The sequence below is a fragment of the Desmodus rotundus genome, chromosome 4 (assembly GCF_022682495.2).
Source record: "Desmodus rotundus isolate HL8 chromosome 4, HLdesRot8A.1, whole genome shotgun sequence".
Classification (NCBI taxonomy): domain Eukaryota; kingdom Metazoa; phylum Chordata; class Mammalia; order Chiroptera; family Phyllostomidae; genus Desmodus; species Desmodus rotundus.
Window position 1 is genome coordinate 178,717,642 of NC_071390.1, and position 6,367 is coordinate 178,724,008.

At 57.6% G+C, this 6,367-nt stretch overlaps 1 long non-coding RNA gene across 1 annotated transcript; it reads left to right on the plus strand.

Moving 5' to 3' along the window:
* The first annotated feature begins 4,804 nt into the window (after positions 1 to 4,804).
* Positions 4,805 to 6,036, plus strand: LOC123477998 (uncharacterized). The gene is made up of 3 exons (XR_006653091.2): positions 4,805 to 4,892; positions 5,212 to 5,320; positions 5,861 to 6,036. It is a non-coding gene; the product is annotated as an uncharacterized lncRNA (long non-coding RNA).
* The last annotated feature ends 331 nt before the right edge of the window (positions 6,037 to 6,367 follow it).

The window sequence follows — 6,367 nt, forward strand, 5'->3', positions numbered from 1 at the left end:
CCTACACCCGCCTCTTAACCAGAATTCGATTCTGTCCTGGGGCAGGGTGAGGGAGGACGCGATGATTCTTGTCTGCCGAACTGACCCATGGCTCTTTGTAAATCGACACCCGGGCATCTAGAACTGCCTTCCGGTCCCTGGGAGTTGGGTCAAGGAAGTCAGCCCTCCAGAGCAGAATGGGGGTCCTCTGGAGCCCCAGCCTCTAACCGGATGGGTCCGTGCCTGGGCGTGGCTGGGGCAGAGGCAGGCTTCCAGCAATGGGGTGCCCCTCCCTCTCAGCATGCTCCCCATTCCTGTTCACCCATCCCCGGCTCCCTGCCAGGCCCACAGTCCTACTCTGCTTCCTCCCAATCCGGAGCCTCAGCAGCTGTGTCCAGTATGGGCCAGCACTGGCCAGCACGGGCCACCGTGGGCGCGCCCATTTCCGGGAGCTGAGTGTGGTGCCGATATCGGTCCCCAGGCCTGGCCCCGCCCCCGCCCCACGGTGCACTCGAGCATCCCGACAGTCTTGGGAGCCCATTGCTCCACCTGGCTCACTCCCCAAGTGTGGTCAGTCCTCAAGGGCGGCAGGTGGGGAGTATGTGGGGCTCAGCAGGTAACTGTGGCTGAGTCACCTCTCTCCAGACATGTTTCTTCTTAGCGTCACAGAGGGTGTTGTCGATAGTTGACATTCCTTCAGCTCGTGTCTCGGCCCTGCACTAAGCTAATCACTGTACAGACTGACCTCATTTCATTCCCAAGCAACCCCGAGAGGCAGCTACTAGCAACTCCTCTGTTTTACCAACAGGAAATTGAGGACCAGAGAGCTCAAGTGACTTACCGTAGGTCACACAGCTCGTCTGGGGCAGAGCCAGGCCTTGAGTCCAGGCACCCTGGGCCCCTCCACTCCCTGTCGCTCCAAAGTTGAACCGTGGTGTGGGAGGAGTGTGGACATGCCTGGGAGAGCCAGCCCCCTCTGCCTGTCTGCACCTCGGTTTTCTCATCTTGTAAAATGGAAAAGTTACTGAAGCGAGCATTCACTCAGTCTTTAACCAACTGCTACCGTGCGCTAGGCGGCCCGTTCTGGGTGCTTGGCATGGAGTGGGACACAGAACGGGTAAGCTCCTGCTGTTCTGACAGTGGTGTCCTTGTGGGGGAATGACAGACAATGAACAGACAGCGAGTATATTCTAATTCGGGGGGCTGAGTGACATAGGACGCAAGGACACCCAGAGCAGACTGCAGTGGGGTGCAAATGACCCTGCCCCACAGAAAGGAGCCAGGGAGCCCGGCTTGCTGCACAGAAACGGGCCTGGCATGTGTCAGGGGTGTTATGGTTGATATGATTTTATCCTTCTCTGCCAGGTACTTTACCTGTGCTGTCTGATTCCCCCCCCCCCATTCCAACAACCCGCACGGTAGGCTTCATTGCTTCCGTCTTACAGATGAGGGAACTGAGGCTCAGCCAGGTTAGGCGAGTTGTTCCATCCACACAGCCGGTACGTGGGGCACCCTGAGTTCAAAGAAGTCTTCTGACTCTGAGTCCAGGGCCTCTCTGTCCCGGGAGCTACATGTGACAGAACACAGACATGCCGAGAGCTCTTACTTTATGAGTCTAGATCCCCGCCAGTAATGGCCTAGTGTCGGGAGTTGAAGAATTCTTTCAGGCATCCCTCCCACCTCGTCCCAGGCCCGTCCCAGCAGCTCTGTGGGTGGGGGTGGGGAGTAGGGGGGATGGGACCTTGGAGATGAGTAAACCGTGGGGGGTCCCGCCTTCCAGGAGCTTGGGTTTAATGAGGGTGACCCAGACCTGCGACCCAGAGTCCCAGTGGTGTTTTGGGGTGCCCTAACAAGAGATGGGAGGGATTGATGAAACCACTTCCCCTACGACAGGGCAGGGCGGGCCAGGGAGGGCCAGGGCGGGGCAGGGCAGGGCTGGCCCTATGTTCTCTCTTGCCGTTTGACTTAGGGCTCGGCCCTGCCCCATCTGGACACTGGGTCACCCTTCAGGGATGACACTGACGGCCTGACCCTGGTGATTCCAGGAGCAGGGTGGGGTCCCATGGAGTTCGGGGGAAGCTGGGCAGACACATTCCTCCCTATTGCTAGTCCAAAGAATGAGGGGGCCCTGGGGGTGGGGGACAGCTTGGGTGAGCCTGTCATGCCTGGGACCTGCAAAAGGTGCCTGGGAACAAGAGTGGAGAAAAGCTGCCCTTCCGTGGGGTCGGACGATCGCAGTGGCCGCAGAATGGAGCCGAATGGGGTCCAAAGCCTGTGGTGTGACTCCTGGCTCTGCCTCCAGCCAGCCGTGAGATCCTGGCCAGGCCTTGCAGCCTCCCGGAGCCTTGGCTTCCTCATCCACGAAATGCGGACGTTCCCCGCAGGGAGCCCAGTACAGTGCCTGGGGGCTACTCATCAGTGAGTACAATTTGAAGCCCCAAATCGTGATGCTGCTGACGAAGGAGGGTGCGGCACAAAAGCTACTGTTCAGGAGCACCTGCTAGGTGTCAACCTGGGGCACAGGGGAGGCGCTCCGTCGTGGTGAGATGTGTGTAAAAATGGAAATACAAATATACGTTCTCGTAACAACCTCTCACTCCCTCTGCGTGTGTTTACATAAGTATAAATAAATAAATATATTTAGAGAGAGGGGCAGGGATGGGGAGGAAGGAGAGGACCGAGAAAACAGCCTTAGGGGAGGATACCTGGCCGGATTGGCACTGATCTGTATTTGATTTTGAATCAAGTGACAGTTTGACCTCTTTAAAGTGATGTTCGAGTTAGGCTTATTGGTTTATCACTTGACCCTCAGAACGACCTGCAGGAGAGAGCGGGGCCCCACCCACTGGGCAGACAAGCAGCAGGACCCACTCACTGTCACACAATGAGAGCGAGAGCAGGGCGAAGCTGGGCCCTGATCCCAGCTGCATCTCAGGGGACTCCCCCCACAGCAGCTGAGGTTGTGGGGCCGGGCTCCAGAGGAGGGGCCCCCGTGGTCATTCCTGGTGGCCTCTGGCCGGGCAGCACCGGACAAGTGTCTTCCCTGGGTCTGGCAGTTCTCACTGGCTCCATCTGAGAACCTGCCCTCCAGCCTCCGCTCTGCAGGGGAAGAAATAAGAATAGCCCAGCCGAGGGGACAGTGGCTGGGCTGTGGGCTGCAGGGCGTGCCCTTCCCGTGACTCGGGGTCTGCAGAGCAGCGTCCCACCCTGAGCCCGCCCTGTGGGTCGGGCCCTGGGCTGGGCTCCCGGAAGCAGAGCCGAGTCAGGCACAGCAGCCCTGCTAGCAGGAAAAAGAGGTCGCTGGCAGAACAGTCATTAGGAAGAGGCAGGAGGAGGGGGTTCCAGGCAGTGGGAACAGCATCTGCAAAGTCTCCATGTGACAACTAAGGGCCATGGGAAAGTGCAAGGAGCTGGACGCATCTGGGGGGTGGGAAGCCTGTTGGGCAGGATGCAGGGTCCGACTAGGGGAGCAGGCCAGCCCTACTGTGGGGGGGGGGGGCAGGGCAGGACTGTGGGGCAATGGGGAGCCCAGGGAGGTTGTGGAGCAGGGTGGCGCATCAGATCAGCGTCTGAGAGAGTCTGGGCATTCCCAAACTCAATGAGAAACCCCACCGTGGTCTGGACCCCACCATCTGGTCCCTGTGCGCTGTGCAGAGGTGGCTGAGGCCTCTCACCTGACCTCTGGTTCCCAGTGCCTGCCAGTCTTCCTGAGGGCTCTCTCTGGCTGCCAGAATCAAAGCCCCTCCCACCGCCTCCCACGTTCACAGGAGTCCTGGGCCCTCCACGTGACTAGGTATCCTGTCTCTGCTGCAACAAATGACCCTGAATTTGCCACCTTAAACAGCACAAATTTATTCTAACACAGGTCTGGAGGCCAGGAGTCTGGCACTTGGGCGTGTCCTGGCTAAATCGAGGTGTGGGCAGGGCTGCAGTCCTTCCCGGAGACTCTAGGAGGGAAGAAGGTCCTCCCCTTTCCCATCACCCGCCCCCCCCTTGCCAGGCCCCCTGCTCCCCTCCTCCACCTTCAAAGCCAGCCAGCAGGTCAAGTCCTTCTCACACCATGCTCCTCTGACCCCTCTTCTGCCTGCCTTCCGACTGTCCATGATTGGCTAGATAATCGAGCATCTTCTCCCCACAGCAAGGCCCCATTTCCACATCCTGGAACGGACTCTCAGGCTTGGGGACTAGGACATCCTTAGGGGCTTCTTGGGGGCTTTTAGTCTGCTGACCTCACCTTCGTAACAAACCATTGACACTGAATCCCTGCCCCAAGGTCTGCTTCGGGGGGCCCCAAATTAAGAACCCCAAACCTTAGTCCTCGGCCCCTCGCTCCCTTCCAGGTGCCCCCAGCACCGGTCAGCACTGCTCCACCTCCTTCTAGGGTGTCTTGGCGGTTCTACCTGTGACCAACATCAGGTTTGGTGGAACGTTCACCGGAATCACCTCCTTGGGGCCCCCGGCCCCTGACCATGGCCTCTTACCCACTGTCCCTCAGAGCCTCGGCGGGCTCTGCTGGCAGAGGGGGGGAGGGGCCTGCCCGGATCACGGGGTGGGTCAGAAGTGTCTGGCCGATTTCTCAGGACTTAGGGCCGCTGTTGACAGTGACCTGGTAGTTTTAGCCCTTTGTCTTCCTCTTCACAGAGGAGAGAAACAGTAACTACATGCTTTGCTGCCGCCCTGCACTGCCAACCCTCTTAGGGGCAGAAGAAGTTTGTTTGTTGGTTCGTTTCCTAGATGCAAAGAACCAGCTGACTTCTCCCAGCCTGGAGCAATGACACTTGTCCCAGCCAAGCTGACGCTGCCTGGAAGGGGGCTGGCATTCAGGGTGGCCCGGGAGAGGGCTCCTCTGGGCACCTGCCAGCACCTTTGCCTCAAAACCGAGACTAGTTGCAGGCCTGGTGCCAGCCACAGGGGTAATTAGGCCAGATGGTCTCCAGGCAGAAATTCCGACAGTCCCCAGGGGCCCTGAGTCCAGCCGCAAACCAGAGGGAGCGTGCCGTCACCCGGAGCTGCGAGTCAGGGACGGAAGGGCCAGTCCCGCCTCCAGGCACGCGTCTGCGGCGTCTGGTGGTCTTGCCTCCGTTTGGTCCTGGAGATGAGTTAGGGGTGGATTTTGACATTTTGGATATTAATGATATATCCTTAGCATTTTTTTCAAAAAAGATGTATAAAATAAGAGATTTAGCATGATTTTGAATGGCTTTTGTTGTTGCTTTGTTCTGTTTTACGCAGGATGGGTTGAAGGGATGTTACTTTTCGGTGAAACTGGGCACGTTTTGGCCAACTGGACGGAACGCAGAGCTTTGGAGTGTCTTTCTCCATCTTCCCAAGGAAACTGGAGGTGACCCCTTTGGGAGCCCACTCCCCACCACTGGGAATGTTAGAGACAAGGCATGGTGGGGGGGGGTAGTCATGAGAACAGTCCCCTGCAAAGTCCCGAGCTCCCTGCACTTGGGACCAGGAGCAGGAGAAAGCCCATCCCGAGAGGGCATGGGGCTGAGGGACCTGGACTTGGAGTCAGTCTCAAGTTCCCATTCTAGCTCTACAACTTCCTGGCTGTTTGACCTTGGGCAAGGTCACTACTTCTCTCTGCTGCCATGAAATGGGATGGTACTGGCACCCACCTCATAGCGTTGTGGGGGTTGGATGCATAAAAACACGTAAAGTCCACCCTGGCTGGTGTAGCTGAGTGGATTGAGCGCCGGCCTGTGAACCAAAGGGTTAACCAGTTCAATTCCCAGTCAGGGCACAGGGGTTGCAGGCCAAGTCCCCAGCAGGGGGTGTGCGAGAGGCAACCACACTTAATGTCTCTCTCCCTCTTTCTCCTTCCCTTCCCCCTCTCTAAAATAAATAAAACCTTAAAAAAACAAAACATGTGAAGTCCACCAAAGTGCCCCTGGCACGCAGAGAGCCCAGAGCAAATGCCAGCATCGCCGCTGCTCACCAGGCCTCCGCAGCTTGCCGAGCACGTGAGAAACGAACCGACTCAGTTCAAATATGAGGACAAGGACACCATTTACAAATGAGGAACGAGGCTTAAAAAGAGCTAATCCGTAGTCTCATGCCTCGCACAGCCAACGGGTGGAAGCAGGACACCACACACTGCCCTTCGACGGATGAGTGGACGGATGAAGGGCGGTCCCTCCGCACAGTGGAGTATTACTTGACCCTGAAAAGGAGTAACATTCTCACACCCACCACCGCATGGCTGAACTTGGAGGACCTTATGCTGAGTGAAATGAGCCCGTCACACAAGGACAAATTCTGTATGGTTTCATTTATATAAGGTCCCTAGAGTGGGCAGATTCATAGAGACAGAAAGGAGAACGGTGGTTGCCAAGGGCTGGGGGAGGAGGTGGGGGGTCACTGTTAATGGGAACAGTTTCCG